Below are 16,857 nucleotides of genomic sequence, written 5' to 3'. Positions count from 1 at the left end.
GGAATTTCGACTCTGGGATTTCCCTGGTGACTCAGATGGTAAAGCATCTGCCTACAGTGCGGGAGACCCAGGTTGGATCCCTGGGTCAGAAAGATACTCTGGAGAAGGAAATGGCAACCCACTCCAGTAGTCTTGCCTAGAAAATCCCTTGGATGGAGGAGCCTGGTAGGCTACAGTCTATGGGGTCGAAAAGAGTCAGACACAACTGAGTGACTTCACTTCACTTTGGTCGGCCACAGGGAGCCTGAACTGAAGCAGCATCTTGAGCAGAGGCAGATTTACCATGAAGTTAAGCTTTAAGGACTATCATTGGTACAGCCCCCTCCAGACCTAAAGAGCCCAAGCAATGTGTTCATATGGTCAAATGTTTTTATAAAATTTGCTAAAGTAAGATATTTTAATTGTAGTCAGTTAAGACTGCTGTCTCTTTTTACTCTGGCATCTATATCACACTTTCCTGTATATTGGGTAATCTTGGAGTGGTGATCAAAGCATTTTGGGAATTCAGCTAAAGGTAAGTTGAATAACGGGTTATGTTTGAGTAAAATATATTTATGTGGTTTGCAGTCACTTTCATGTATGGTTGAGTTTTTGCTAGTTATCCCAGTGTAGGAATGGCTTCCAGGAGTGGTCTTATCACTGTGCTTCCTCACCTTGCAGGCATAATGACATGAAGGAGGAGCATCAAAGGTTATATTGCTGTGGATCTCCCACATTGTCTGCAGATTCTTTACCGTCTGTGCCACCAGGAAAGCCCATATCTTATAGCACCTGACTCTAAAAGTAAAATCTGAAATGGAGGACAATGTTTTAAATGTATGAAGTCAGAGTTGGTCTCTAGAAAATTCCTCCAGTTATTGGATATGTAAAATTATAGATGGGCAATTAGTATCTCATCAATGCTAGTCACAACAAAATTTCCCTTTTGTCAGGAAAATATTCAATAATGCAGTATATACAACTAAAAATACATCATAAATATGAAGATATAATTAGAGTATGGAAACAAAATATGTTTTTTAAATTTTTAGAGAATTCTGCTTCTGACCAAGATGGAATAATAGCAACTATTAATTATTTTCCATCTAAAACAACTAAACACTGGGCAAAATATATCAAACAACAATTTTCAAGAGATTGGCTATCAGGCGACAAAGAATAGAGATGGAAAACAAATGAAGTGAGTGCTCTCATTGACTGAGCAGTGAAAAGGGGATCAAGGTATGCCTGGCAATCTCCCTAAGTAGAGGAGATGAAGCTGATCGCTGGGAGAGAAGACAAGACAGCTGCAATGAGAGGGATGTCCAGAGATCTTCAGGCTTCCCTGGTGGCTCAGTGGTAAAGGATCTGCCTGCCAATGCAGGAGATGCAGGAGACATGGGTTCAACCCCTGGGTCGGGAAGGTCCCCTGGAGAAGGGAATGGCAACCCAATCCAATATTCTTGCCTGAATAATCTTATGGACAGAGAAACCCAGCAGGCTGGCTTTGCAGCCTGCTGCAAACCAAAGTCCATGGGGTTGCAAAGAGTCAGACACAACTGAGTGAACACACTTATCATATAAAACAGCTATTATTACTGTATTCCTTATGTTTAAGAAGACAGAGGAAAGATTGAGTTTGTTAATTTGAGACATGAAAGATAAAGAAAAGGCCTACCTCAAACTTCTAGAAATGAAAACCACACTATCTAAGATGAAAAAAAAAAAAAAAAAAAACACTGGATGGTAGTAATAGCAGATTACACACTATGGAAGAAACACTTGGAAAAAATAGCAATAAAAAACTAATAATGAAACATAAAACATAAAAAAAAGATTTTTAACAATGAACAGAACATTAGTGTGCTTTGGTAAAAATTAAAGTTACATAATATAAATGTAATTGAAGTCCCTGAAGGAAAATATTTTAACAAGTAATAGCCAAATTTTTTCAAATATGGTAAAAATGAGAACCCCAAGCACAGGATACATGAAGGAAACTACACACAAAAACATCATATAAAATTGTTTAAAACAAAGAAAAAATCTTCAAAACAAGGAGAAGGAAAAGACCATATTCTATGCAGATGAACAAGGATAAGAATTACAGCAGAATTCTCTTTGATAACAATACAATCCTGAAGACAGTGGAGTGATAGCTTTAGAGTACTGAGGAAAAAAATGTCAACCTAGAATTCTATACCTGGTTAAAAAAAAAAAACTTTCAAAATAAAGGCAAAATAAGAGACTTTTCTCAAATATGCACAATCTGAAAGAACTCATCACCAGCAAATCTGCAATACAGAAATACAAATTCCTTTAGCTATACAAGGCAAAAGGGAATGAAGAGCACTAGAAATGGTAACTGTATGGGTAAATTTGAAATATTCTTCTTCTTATTCTTTAAATCTCTTTAAAATTTATAACAATGCATTGTAGGGTTTATAAAACATGCAGAAGTAAAATGTATAACAACAATAGCACAAAGACTGAGAGGAGAAAGTAGGATTCTTATATGTGTGTGTGAATATGTGTGTGTGTGTGTGTGTGTATGTGATATGTGAATCAGTACGATACATGGAGGAAGTACATGATAAGTTAAAGCAGTCTCTAAGATTGCTTTATATGATGTGTGAATCAGTATGATACATGGGGAAAGTACGTGATAAGTTAAAGCAATCTCAAAGAAGCAAAACAAGATGAACGAGATAAAAATGGAATCATAGCAACCGGAGAGGGACTGCACTGACAAGATCAGTCATGGAGGTACGGGCACAGATGCTGCTCGGCATGTGGGACATCAGAACCATGCAAGCCCTAGACTTCCATTACCAATGGTCTCAGTCCCAGGGGATCAGAAAATTTCCACCCCAGCGAGGATGTCATCCAGAACTTTGGGCCTTTGGAAAGGGAGAACAGGCTGAAGAGGAAGGATAAATCCAAACCAAGACTAAAGAACAACTGACGGCCGTGAAGAACACCGTGAAGATGAGATCACTCATCACATAAAGGAGACTGAGCAGCACAGGCAAGGAATAAAGAGACTAAAACATGATGAGGAGGAGGAGGAAGAATACACAGTTCCCCACAAAAGGGCTACATACACATCACTGCCCACTTCTATGTAGACATAGTTCTGGTCTCATTAATATCTTTCTCTGTGCTGCCAACAGATTATAATAACTTGTCATCAGCGGAAAAAAAGGTAATTATAAAAAATAGCCCAAAAAGAAAAAGGGGAGAGGAGAGAGAAGAAGAGATGATAGACAAATAGTAAGATTGTTGATTGAAAACCAACCATCTCAACAACCACATGAAATGGAAATAATCTAAACAATCTAATTAAAGGAAGAGATTGCCTATAAAAAAGCAAGACCCAAATATATGCTGCCTACAAGAAATCTGCTTTATACACAGACAAAAATAAGGTAAATTGCTACAGAAGTCTCCAACCAAATGGAGCACAGTCCATGTTTTATTTTTAGTGCACACAGAACATGTATTATGATAGACCATTAAAATGTCTCAATGCGTTTAAAAGAATTTAAATCATACAGAGCATATTTTCTGACTATGATGGAATTAAATTAGAAGTTAATAACAGAGGGAGTTCCTTGGTGACCTAGTGGTTAGGATTCTGGGATTTCACTGCCAAGTCTGGGTTCAGTCCCTGGTTGGGGAACTGAGATCCCACGTGCCAGGCAGCATGGCAAAAATAATAAAAATAATAATAACAGAAAGATCTCTGGAGAATCCCCAAATATTTGGAAGATAACACAATTCTAAATAACCCATGGGTCAATAAGGAAATCGGAGAAAATTAGAAAATATTTGTACATAAATGAGAATGAAAACACAACATATCAATTCTTGTGGGGTACAGATAAGGCAGTATGTAGAGAGAAATTTATAATATTAAATGTCTACATTTTAAAAAAGGATTCAAGTCAGTTAAGTAGAAATACATAAGCAGAGGAAAAGGAATCGCAGAAATCAATGAAATGGAAAACAAAAACAATAGAGAAAAATCAATGAAACCAAAAGCTGGTTCTTTAAGATCAATAAATTGACGAAACTCTAACCAGAGTAATTAGGAATAAAATAGAAAAGACACAAATGGCTAACGTCAGGAAAGAGAGGTGCCATCATTACAGACTGCACAGATTTTAAAAGGAGAATAAGGAATATTACAAATTTTATATCAATAAATTTAATAACATATGAAATGACCAAATTTCTTGAAAGACACAAATTAGACACAAATTACGTAAAGAAGAAATAGGTAACCTGAACAGCTCCACACCTGTGAATGAAACTGATTTCTTAGTTTAAAGCTTTTTTTCAAAAGAAACTCAAGGCCCAGATAGTTTCATTTATGAATCCTACAAACATTTAAAGAGACAAAATACTAATTGTACAGAAATTTCTCCAAAATATTGATGAGATAAACCACTTTCCAACTCATTCTACGAGACCAAGCAATAACATGACAAAGAAAGCTACAAACCAACTTCCCTCATGAACAAACATTAAAAAAACTTAATAAAATTTTATCAAATCAAATCTAATAGTGTATAAAAATATAATACATAATAACCAAACAACCATAATGAGGTTTATCTCAGAAATGTAAGATTGGTTTAACATTTGAAAACCAAGCAATGTAATTCACCATATTAACAGTTCAAAAAATAAAAACTATATGATCAATGTCAATATTCCCAGGTGGTAGAATTCTGGTGATAACTGATTCCACCAATGAAAGAATTTCCTGATCAACATCATTGAAGATTACTTAAAATTTTCAAAGGCTTATGAGCCCAAGTTTGTTGCTGAATATATTTACTGAATGTATGTTCTGGAAATGTAAGTTTAATACAGTTTACTCTCAATGAAAAAAGCAAATTTTTGAAATGTATCTGTTGTATTGATAATTATAAATAAATAAATCCAATGTCTGATGCAATTGGTTACTCTTTAAATGTAATCATGTCAAAGCATTTGGTTTTGAGGAAAATAAATGCAGATTTTTAGTGAAAAATAGATTCAGAAAAAAGCATCTAACAAAACCCAACACCCATTTGAGATAAAAACTCAGCAAACTAGAAATAGAAGGGAACTTCCTTAATCTAATAGTGGACATCAAAGAAAAAACCTACAACTTACATCAAATTTAATCATAAAAGACTAAATACTTTTCCCCAAGATTAGGAATATGTCTAGACCTTTAGGCTCAGGTGGTAAAGAATCTGCCTGCGATGAGGGAGACCTGGGTTTAATCCCTGGGTCAGGAAGATCCCCTGGAGAAGGAATAGGCTACCCACTCCAATATTCTTGCTTGGAGAATTCCATGGACGGAGGAGCCTGGTGGGCTATAGTCCATGCCGTCGCAAAGAGTCAGACACAACTGAGTGACTAACATTTTCACTTTCACTTTTTCAAGATTAGGAATAGGGCAAGAGTGCCTCCTTTTACCACTTTTCTATTCAAATATTATATTGGAGGTATTAGCCAGTGCAGTAAAGCAAGAAAAAGACATAAATGCATTCAACTTAGAAAGGAAGAAGTAAAACTGTATTTATTTGTAGAAAACGTAATTGTCTAAGTAGAAAATCTAATGAATTCTATTTTTCTTTAAAAAGTTACCAGAGGGACTTTCCTGGTGGTCCAGTGGTTAAGACTCTGTGCTTCCACTGAAGCGGGTATGAGTTTGATCCCTGGTAAGGAAACTTAGATCTGACATGACGTGCAATCCCACTCCCTAAAAAGCTACCAGAACTAATAAGTGAATTTAGCAAGATTACAAAATAGATCATTTGTCTTCATACTAGCAATGGAGATAGTAATGAATAAATAGTACCATTTATAATAGCATCAACAATATGAAATACTTAAGGATAAATCTGACCAAAAAATGTGCAATACTCACACACTGAAAATGACAAAACATTGTTTGGAGAAACTGAAAAAGAAATCGAAGACATATGATTCCCTGTATTTGTTGCAGCATTAGTTACAATAGCCAAATACTGTATGATCTCACTTATATGTGGAATCTAAAATCAAAACTAATGAATAAACACAAGAAAACTGAAACCGAGTCACTGGTAAAGAGAACAAATGGGTGGTTGCCAGAGGGGAGAGGAATGGGGGAAGGGGAGAAATAGGTGAGGGAGATTAAGAGGCATCAACGTTCAGTTACAACATAAACAAGTGTGGATATGAAACATACAGTTGGGAATATAGTCAATAATTATGCCATATCTTTATATGGTGACAGATGCTAACTAGACTTACCATGGTGACCATTTTCCAATGCATAGAAATACTGAATCACTGTGTTGTGCACCAGGAGCTAATACAGTATTGTAGGTCAACTGTACTTCAAAAACAAACAAACAGATCCATAGAAAAAGAGATCAGACTTGTGGCTACCAGAGGTGGATGGTGGAAGGAATTAGATCAGGTGGTAAAAAGGTACAAACTTCCAATAAATACTAGGGGTGTAATATACAACATAATAAATTAATACTGTGGTATGTTATATATGCAAGTTGTTTACAGAGTAAGTACTAAGAGGTCTCATCACTAGGAAAAATTTTTTTTCTCTATTTCTTTAATTTTGTGTCTGTTTGAGATGATGGATGTTCATTAAACTTACTGTGGTAATCATTTCATGATGTATGTAAGTCAAATCATTATGCTGTACACCTTAAACTTATACAATGCTATATGCCAATTATATCTCAATGAAACTGGAATTTTTATATGTAGTGTGAAATATGGATCAAATTTGGGCTTCCCAGGTGAAACTATGGTAAAGAACCTGCCTGCCAATGCAGGACATGTAAGAGACGCAGGTTCGATTCCTGGGTTGGGAAAATCGCCCAGAGGAGGGCATGGCAACCCACTCCAATATTCTTGCCTGGAGAATCCCATGGACAGAGGAGCCTGGTGGGCTACAGTCCATGGGGTCACAAAGAGTCAGACATGACTGAGTGGCTAACACTTTCACTTCTTTTTCATCCAAGTCTGGAGCCAACGGGCTGCTGGGTGGGGGCAGGTCCCAGCACTAATAAGCTAGGAGAATTCCAAAATGGTGCTTGCCAACTCCAGTGTCCTTGTAACAGAATGAGCTCCCCAAAACACCTGCCACAGTGTCCGCGTCCCCAGAGTGAGCTCCAGTTCCCTCCTGCCTCTCCACGAGGGAGGCTCAGCAGGAGACTCTCCAAGACCAGCAAGTGTGTCTAACTCAGGCTTCTTCCAAATGACCACTTCTGCTCTTGGTCTCAGAGTGTGTGAGACATTGTGTGTGCTCTTTAAGAGAGAATTCTCTGTTACCTGCTGACTCTCCCCAAAGCAAGCCCCTCTGACATTCAAAGCCAAATGTTCCAGGGGGTTCATCTTCCCAGTGCAGGACCCCCAGGCTGAGGAGCCTGATACTGTGCTTGGACCCCTCATTCCTTAGAGAGAAACTCTGCAGTTGTGATTATCTTCCTACTTGTGGGTCACCAACCTGGGGGTGTGGGTCTTGACTATACTGTGTCTCTGCCCCTTTTACCCATCTGGTTGTGCTTCCTTCTTTATACCTTTAGTTGCAGAAGATCTTTTTTGCCAGTCTTCAGGTCGTTCTCATCAACAGTTGTTCTGTAAATAGTTTTAATTTTGGTATGCCCAGAGGAAGAGGTGAGCTTAGGGTCTTCCTACTTTACCATCTGGTCTACACCCCTCAGAGCATTTTTAACAACACCTGCCCTGGGGAGAAACTGTTTCACTTGAGCCTAAACTATTGGTGTTTTTTGAAGCCTAACTGAACAGGGGAAAGGGAAATATGCATGCAGGAAAAATGGATAGAACTGCAAAGAGAAATAGATGGAGATGGATCCACCATTACGGAAGACTTCAAACACCTCTCTACCAGAAAATGGCCAAATCTAGCAGGTAGAAAATCAGTAAGAATATAACTGAATTCAGCCTGCAGTCAGACTCTTCTCCCCAGATGTCTGCCTTTATCACACTGCTCCATCATTAACAACCTTCATTAGTTTCCCACTGCCTGAATGGTGACACAGAAACTCCTGAGCATATCCAGTGGGGGTTTCTCCAATAGCTCAGGGAAGAGGGTCTAAGGACTGCTAGAGGGTGGAGGCTCTGGGAACAGAACAGCATATGGGAGAGACATTGAAAGAAAACCACATAATAAAATCTGAGGCACAAAAGTATACAAGATGACTCAAAAAAATGACAGTGGTATCTGGGTCATTTGGGAGACTGAAGCCCAAAAGCTATTTGTCGAGTGGACCAACAATGCTCATTATTTGGGTGACAGGATGGCAGCCTTTGTGGTTTGCATAGCATTCTGTGGATGGAAACATCTCTACTGAAACTGAATGCCCCATACCTAATTTCTGAAGTCAGCAATCTGCCCTCAAGGTGTATCCCTTGTCCAAATTGGGTATTTTGGCCTGACTATGGCAATGAGAGAAATCAAAGTGGATATCAAACTTACTAAATCGCAGACTGTTATCATTCACAGTGGAAACTCGGGCTGATATGCAGGGACAAGAGGGAGACTTCATCAGAAAGAAAGAGCTCTGATTCTGGAATCATCTACAGTCATCCAACAATCATTTACTATGCATTTGGTATTTTAGGGTTTGTGACACTTAGCTGTCTAGGAAAAATGAGAGAGGCAACTGTCCCACTACTCAATGATTCTGCACCATGGGATGGGAGCACAGTGTTCTGCACATTTACTTCACAGAGCTACAATGACCAGAGGAATGATGTGATCATGCTGATATGGACTGTGAAGGGTCGAAAGGGTAGATGATTGAGGGTGAGGGGAAGACAAGGGTATAGTGACAAATGTGACCAGAGAACTCAACAGAGATGTTTCAAAGCTAGGGATTTTGAGTTGGGAATCTAGAATCACAGTAATGGATGAAATCACTATGGTGGCAAAGAGGTTCATAATAATACTAAGATGTTATTTGACCTTCTCACACTCATTCTTTCTTGAGTGTACAGTGGAGTTTTCCAGAGGCTATAAGACATGCAATATCACAACTGCTTGAATGTAGAAGCAAATATGAGAATCCTGCTATTAAGCCAGATCTTAAAGATAGTTGCAGAAATGTTACATAATACCATTCTTCTAACTGTTTTTGTTTTGAAAATTATATTGGGTTGGCCCCAAAGTTCATTCGGGATTTTCCGTAACATCTTACGGAAAATCCCAAATGAAATTTTTGGCCAACCCAATAGTTATTTTTCATAAAAACATGACATTAATATTAGCAAGTATTGGGTTTATTATTAATTTTAAATTAATTAAAATATATAAATATTGCAATCATTTAAAATAAACTTTATTTTTAGAAGTTTTATAGTTGTAGAAAAATTACAAAGATAGTACAGAGTGCCCATATACCTCACACTCAGATTCCCCTATTATTAACATCTTACATTACAAATGTGTGATGCATTTGTCAGAATTAATGAACTAGTATCAACACATTATTATTATTTACTCAAAATCCATACCTTATACCTTATTCAAATTTCTTCAGTTTTCCCCTAATGTCCTTTATTTTTTCCAGGATCCCAACCAGGATACAACATTAAACTTTGTTGTCATGACTTCTTAGGTACATCTTGGCCATGACAGTTTGTCAGATGTTCCTTGGTTTTTGTTTGTTTGTTTACATTTTTTGGCCATGAGACATGTGGAATTTTAGTTCCCCTTCAACGGATGGAACTTCCCTGCCCCCTGCATTGGAAGCTGGAGGTCTTAACCACTGGACCACCAGGGAAGTCCGGGAGACTTTCCCTGTTTCTGAATGACCTTGACAGCTGAGGAGTACTTACTGGTCAGGTATGTCGTAGAATGTCCCTCTGATGGAATTGGTCTGATGTTTTTCTTACAAAGTATGGCGACTTCCCTGGTGGTCCAGTGGCTAAAACTCTGCGCTCCCAATGCAGGGGGCCCGGGTTCCATCCCTGGTCAGAGAACTAGATCTCACACCACATGCTGCAACTAAAGATCCCACGTGCCAAATAAATAAATAAACAAGAAAGTGTGGGTTATGGGGAGGAAAACCACAGAGGTGGTGTCATTTTCATCACATGTATCAAGGATACAACTCACAACACAACTTATCACTGTTGATGCCGACCTTGGTACCTGACTGAGGTTCCTCGGGTTTCTCCACTGTAAAGCTACTCCCTCCTCCACGCCCTGTCCCCTAACCCCACACCCCCTCTTTTTTTGTTCTGTACTCTGGAAGGAAGTCACAACCTGCAGCCCACACATAGGAATGGGGAGTTATACTTCACCTCCTTAAAGTGAAAAAAATGAAAGCGTTAGTCGCTCAGTCCTATCCCAGTCTTTGCCACCACATGGACTGTAGCCCGCCAGGCTCCTCTCTCCATGGAATTCTCCAGGCAAGAATACTGGAGTGTGTTGCTATTTCCTTCTCCAGGGGATCTTCCCAACCCAGGGATGGAACCTGTGTCTCCTGAATTGCAGGCAGATTCTTTACCATCTGAGCCACCAGGGACACCACCTCCCTTAAGGAAGCAAAGTGAATTATTTGGAATTCTTCTGTGCGGGAGATCTGTCTCTTCTCCCAATATATTTATTTATTCAGTCATTTATTTATATCAGCACGGACTCATCCATATTTATTTTATACTTTGGGTTATAATCTAAAACTATTCTGTTGCTCAAATTATCCCGCTTTGGCCACTGGTGAAAGTCGCTCAGTCATGTCCATGGACCATATACAGTCCATGGAATTCTCCAGGCCAGAATACTGGAGTGGATAGCTGTTCCCTTCTCCAGGGGAATCGTCCTGGGAATCCAGGGATCAAAACCGGGTCTCCCTCATTGCAGGCGGATTCTTTAGCAACTGAGACGCAAGTGAAACACTTGGCCACTGGGATCACCTTCAATTTGGCTCTTGCGTTCATTTTAATTTTTAATATGAATAGATAGAACTCACATAAATAAAAGCTCTTTGGGGTGCTGGATAATTTTGAAGAGTGTAAAGGGATGCTGAGACTCAAAAGGTTTCAAAGAAACACTTTTCTAATGGACCCCCGTCTGACCCCAGCACCGAGGTGTGGGCACGGTTCTTCTTTAGGAAGAGGCTGCAGCCGAGGCCGAGGCAAAGCAGGCCACGCTCCCCGCACCCATGGGGCACCCACTTCTCCGTGCCACCCAGCCCCTCCTAAGGTTTTCTTCCAGTCTGAAACGCACGAGTCTCCACGGAGGCGAAACTCACGCCACCACGCCTTTCCAGAAGACGCCACTGCGGGGCGCACGGCTCCCAGAATGAGTCACCCACCCGAGAGTCAGGAAGGGGCTGCATCTTGGCTCCGGCTCAGTAATTTCCTCCGCGGAGCCCGCGCCCTGGCCTGGCCTGATGGCTCTCGTCTCCGCGCCGGGCTGTGTTGGCGCGTCCTCCTGGGCCACATCGGGCGTGCAGGTGTGGCGCCCGCGGGAAAGAGCGCGCCTGCGGCACCGGCTGGGCGCGCAAGGAAGGGCTGGCCGGATCTCCAAACCTCCAAAGCGCACCCGCTAGGTTCTCCACCTACCCCATCCCCGCTGAAAGCAGCCGGACAGCTCCCGGGGCCGCGGCCCTGCTGGCCGCCCTCCCCTCGCCGGCCAGGCTGGCTGCGCGCGGCTGGCAGACCCTTTCCTCGGCAAGCGCACACGAGAGACAGAGATAAACGGCTGCAGCTGGAGACCAGACTAATTGATACAATAAGTTCTATAATTGCCTCGAGAATAAGGTAATGATTTGGCAGAGGGAATGCTTTGATCTTATCAGCCATGAAAGACCTCTCCAAATGAAATTTCAGAGAGGGGGCTGGAGGCCTCTGACTTCAAGTGTGAAATCCAAGGACTACCTGCTTGCCTCCCCTCCTCCCCCACACACCCTGCTCCCTGCCCAGACACCCAGACTTTCCCAGAAAGGATGGAAAGACCCTTCTCAGAAAATGACTGGAGAAGAATATATATGTGTAGAAGGGGTGGGTTCTGGGCTGTTAAGGAACAGGGGATGGCTGGAATGATTTCTCAAGCCCTAGAGAGGCTGTAAAAGAAAAAAGAGATGGGGGCAGGGAAGAAGAGGAACCGACTGGGATTATGAAAACCCTGATTTGGTTCAAGCCAGATGAGGTTTCTTATACAATGAGGGCTTAATTTGGGCTTTTCAGGCAGGAGGGAGTAACAGAAGTAGAAGAACCTTGGTTCTGCATTCTCCAAGAATCTGCGTGTGTGCAAGAACACGAACACACACACACACACACACACACACACTTGCTCTTCGCTGTGGGTGTCCCTGCCTGGCAGAGGCCCCAGCACAAAGAGGATTAGAGAGATGAGCTAATCTGGTTTGTATCCCAGACATGGCCCCAGAAAGGGCCTTGCCTACCCTGATGTTCAAGAGGGTGAAGAAGTGAGGGATCTGCTGGGGGCCTCTGGGGGGCCTGCTGGCTGACAGGATCTGAGGTGGCTGGAGTCCTAACTTCAGGGCGAAGTTTAGATAGCAGAGAGTCAGAACCCTCAGAAGACAGGATGGGCCGTGCTACAAGAAACCAGAGATAAAGGCAGAAAGATAAAGGCTGACAGAGGGGAACTAGATATCTACTGACCAGTGAGGAAACTGAGGCCCGGAGTGGCCAAGTGGCTTACAGAGTCTTGCATATTGTTGAGCTGGGGGGGAAATCTCTGATTTCTTTCAGTGCTCTTGGCATTGACTATGTTGGAGGGACTGCAGAAGAACGTGTGAAGCAGAGGGCAAGAGAGAGACAGACACAAAGAGAAATAAAGATACACACCGAGAAAAACAGAGAGGAACGCAGACACAGAGCGAAAGAGAGAATCAGAAAAGACATAGTAAGAGAGATGAGGCAAGTGAAAGAAGATTAAGAAAGAGACAGTTATACAGATTCTTAGAAAGATGGAGAGACAGAGATATGAAGAGATGAGTGATAGAGATTGATAGGGAGACAGCTTCCGGCAGAAGAGGGAAGACTGTTAGATATAGACACACAGACAAATGAAGACAAACACCAAGAGGAACAGACACAGTGACAGAAGTATGAGCCAGAGAGAGACAGACCCAGAGAGATGGAGGCTCAGAAAAGAGGCTGGGAGAGAGAGGCAGAGTGAACCGAGGAAGGCAGAGTGGGAGGGAGGCAGAGAGCGGGCTCTGCAAATTGTTCTACTGGAAGCAAATCTCACTTCCAGATTGTTCTGGGGCCCAGAACAGGTGGTCGGGTGAGAAAGAGAGCTCAGTATAGCCTATCTGATCCAGGGAGATGGGGGCGGGAGGCACGGGAGGCGATGTGGGACCACCCTCCCTTGGGGTTAGGCTGGTCAGTGACCACCCAGGATCCCAGCAGCACACCCAGTGGCCTCACACAGAACCTGGGCCACCCGCCCAGGATGGCCGTCAGCCCGCCCACCGCCTGGCTCCAGTCTGATTACAGCCAAAGTGCTAAAAGGCTCCAGCCACCCCCCCATGGCCTGCCCCATGGCTCCGCCTCCCCAGGCCTCCTCTTCCCCCTTCTCCCTTAGCTCTCTCTTTGCCTCTCTCCAGGCCCCCTAGGGGAGCTGTCTACTCCCCTGTTTGATCACTGGCTGGGAAGAAGAGGGTCTCTAGCCCTGTCCCACCAAGCCCCCTTCCCTGGTTTGGGGCTGGATGCTCCTTCCTCCAAAGCCCTCTTGGCCTGGCCTCTTTGAGACATGTTCCATGCCTCGCCTGGGAGCTCATAAATACCAAGGAGAGGCCGGGTCAGGCTGTGTACAAAGCATAGATCCCCACCCCACACCCCTTAATAGCCCCTGGGTTCTTCCCAAGCTCCCCACTCTTCCCCAGACACCTGCCTGGGGTGGCGGAGAGAAAGAAATGGGAGTGTGGGGGGGTACACCAGGGGCCTGGGTGAACCTGGCCCCATTTCAAATGAGATTTGCCTAGGTTTGCAAAGAAATCTCAGGAAAGGCGTCTCAGGGCCCCTTGTGCAAGCAGCAGGCTCAGGAATTCCTTGACTCCTATCCAAACCTCCCCCCAACCCCTTCTCGGCCTTTCTCTCTGCTCGTTACCATCCACACCACCTCCCACCCACGGGGAAAGAGAGAAGGTCATCGCCAAAGGGGCCCAGGGAAGGGGGGCCTTTAAGGGGGGCAGGCCTGGGTGTAGAAAGAGCTGTTTACTCACACCCTAGCTCCCCTTAGCTCATCTCCTCTCCCATCCAAGGGCCAGTCAAAATTTAAAATCATTCAGCCACACACAGCTGAGAGTAGTGGCTACTCACTTAGCTCTGAGTGGCCCCCTGGGGGAAGTGGAGCAGGGGGTAAGGTCCAGGGGTGAGGGAGACCCTTTTCTATGGGGCACTCACTGTAGAGAGGGCAGGAGGCTCTGGTGCACCTTGATGGAGGAGGAAAGTTTGGCTCTGCCAGTCGGGTGGAACCAGGCCCGTTGGAGGCCCCAGGGAATCTAGAGGCCTGGGGGAAGGGGAGGTCAGCAGTGAAAGCCCAGCATCCAAGGCCTCAGATGACTTTATTGTGTTTGCATGAAAATACCCTGGGGGTAAGACCCGTTCACTCCTTCAGTGTCATTTAGGAGGCCCTGGCCAGGCTGGGCACAGCAGGGCCTCAGTGAGTGACCTGACTCCAGGCAGGACCCTGCAGAGCAGAACTTGACTCTCAAACCGGTGACTCCTCCCCTGGCTCCCAGTTTGGCGGAGTAGGGGTGGGGGTGGGAGGGAGGAGCAGGTCAGGCGCTAGCCTGAGCCTCTGGCCTTGACCCTCTGCCTGGAAGCCCCACAACAGGCCCTTGCGTGAGGAGCTGAGCTCTCCAGTAGAGTCTAGGACCTTGAGACTGGAAGTTTATTTTGAGATTTGAACTGCAAAGTGGCAGATCCCAGAAAACCTCTTCTCTGACTCCGTATTTGTTCTCTAGTTAAGTGGCTGAGTGCAGCTCTTGCAGTCAGCTGGCTCCTGCAGCCTGGGGTTCCTCCTGGGGAGTTAGGGGCTCAGAGGGGAGGGAGGACAAGAAGGAGCGAAGCCCCATCCTGGTTGTCCACTCTAGGGCAGAGGTAGCCTGTAAGCATTGGGGAAAAGTCTTGTCCCCTCACCCACTTCCCTCCCTCTTGGAGCTGCTGATGTTTCTGGGGCCCCCCTCAGTTCAGCAATATGCTTTAATAGTTGAGCATCTATGTTGTGCCAAGACACGGTCCCACTTGACTATGAAGACAGCTGAAGCCAAAGAAGGGGCCTCGTAAGTGAGTTTGGGGCCCGTGTGGGCGAGTCCACCCAAGGTTAGGGCTGATGTGGTCATCTCCAGTTCCCCACCCCACAACCTCAGGCCCATATGTAGAAATAAACACAAGGCCAGAGTCACACCCAGGCCTCCGCACACAGGGGAGTCTAGGAGAGGCTGCCAGAGCTCGCAGAGCTTGCAGACTGCTGCCCAGCATCAGGGTGGGGCTGGGCTGGGAGGAGGTGAAAGAACGGTGGAAGGAAAGGGGTCTGGACAGGAAAGAGCCTGGGCCTACTCCTCTTTCACCTGCCCCTCTCAGGGAAGCTCAGTATAGAGTTGGCTGCTTTTCGGGGAAACAGAAGGATGGACTGGAGCTTCCCAGACTGAGAGAGAGAAGAGAGGGGAAGGGTCCGGTTGGCAGGGAAGAATGTGGCTGGCATGCTAACATGGTCTCTGTATTCACCCCTCGCTGACTCCCATCCAATTCCTGTCCAGCCCCCATTTCCTACCTCCCCCAAGGGTGGGCACCTTCTCTGTTGCATGAGGCTTTGAATGTCCCCTTAATGGGGCCTACCCTGAACAACTCTTGTTTCCCCCTCTACTTATCGCTTTCTAACATGCCATATATTTTACTTATGATGTTTACTGGTTATTGTCGATCTTCTTCCAGTATAAGTGAAACTCCATTCAGGCAGACATTGTCCATTTTGCTTTGTTTCACTGATGTGCCTAGCACAGTCTGGCACATGGTAGGGAATAAATATTTGTTGAATTAATGAACTCACTCCGCCCCCTGCCACAGAAAGTGAGGTGAAGGGGTGAGAGATGGGGAGAGGGGATAAAGGTCTCCCTGAGCGCTTCTCCCTCATGTCTGCCTCTGGGACGCCTGCAGCCTCTCTGCAGCCAGCTGCGCCCTGTCCGCTCACACTCCGGAGTCTCTAACACCGACCCCCCTTCCCCCCCAACCAAGAACTGACAATGAGTTTGGGGTTGAAGGGGCTGGGCAGTTTCCAGCCCGTTGTTTACACCAGGGCTTTATAGTTTAGATAAATCACGGGGAGAGGCATGAAAGACACCTGGCAAAGAGGGGCTAGGCAGGAGAAACTGAGGCTGGAGAAGCCGCTGGGGCCAGACCCCAGGTGTACTCTGGAAGTCGGGAAGATCCAGGGTTTTTCAAAAAGAATTTTTAGGTCTCAGTAAGGGCCACCCTGTCTCCAGAAGCTCTACCTGCCAACCTAAGAAGTGCGGAGGGAAGAAGGGGGTCAGTTTCTACAGCTGCCAGCCCCCCAACCCCTTCACAATTTACCACGCCTCCAGGCTGCTGGGGGGCTGGCGGGGGGCGGTGGGGGGAGGAAGGAGGAGAGCAGGAGGAAGGAGGAAGGGTGGAAAGGCGAAGGAGAGAAATGGCTCCGGGGCTCCCACTCTCTCAGCAGGACCCCCACCCTGGCCTCTGGTTCGGGAAAGCCGCCCAGCTGTTTCTGATTCTCTCGTACTCGCAGCCCCGCCCGAAGGGGTGGGGGACCGAAGTTTCGGGAGAGCTGAGGGAGACTGAGCTGCGCTGAACCCGGGCAGCACAGGGCTAGGGGTTCGCGTCCGGCCGGCT

The sequence above is a fragment of the Dama dama genome, chromosome 20 (assembly GCF_033118175.1).
Source record: "Dama dama isolate Ldn47 chromosome 20, ASM3311817v1, whole genome shotgun sequence".
In the NCBI taxonomy this organism is placed as follows: Eukaryota; Metazoa; Chordata; class Mammalia; order Artiodactyla; family Cervidae; genus Dama; species Dama dama.
This window is presented reverse-complemented; position numbering follows the sequence as displayed.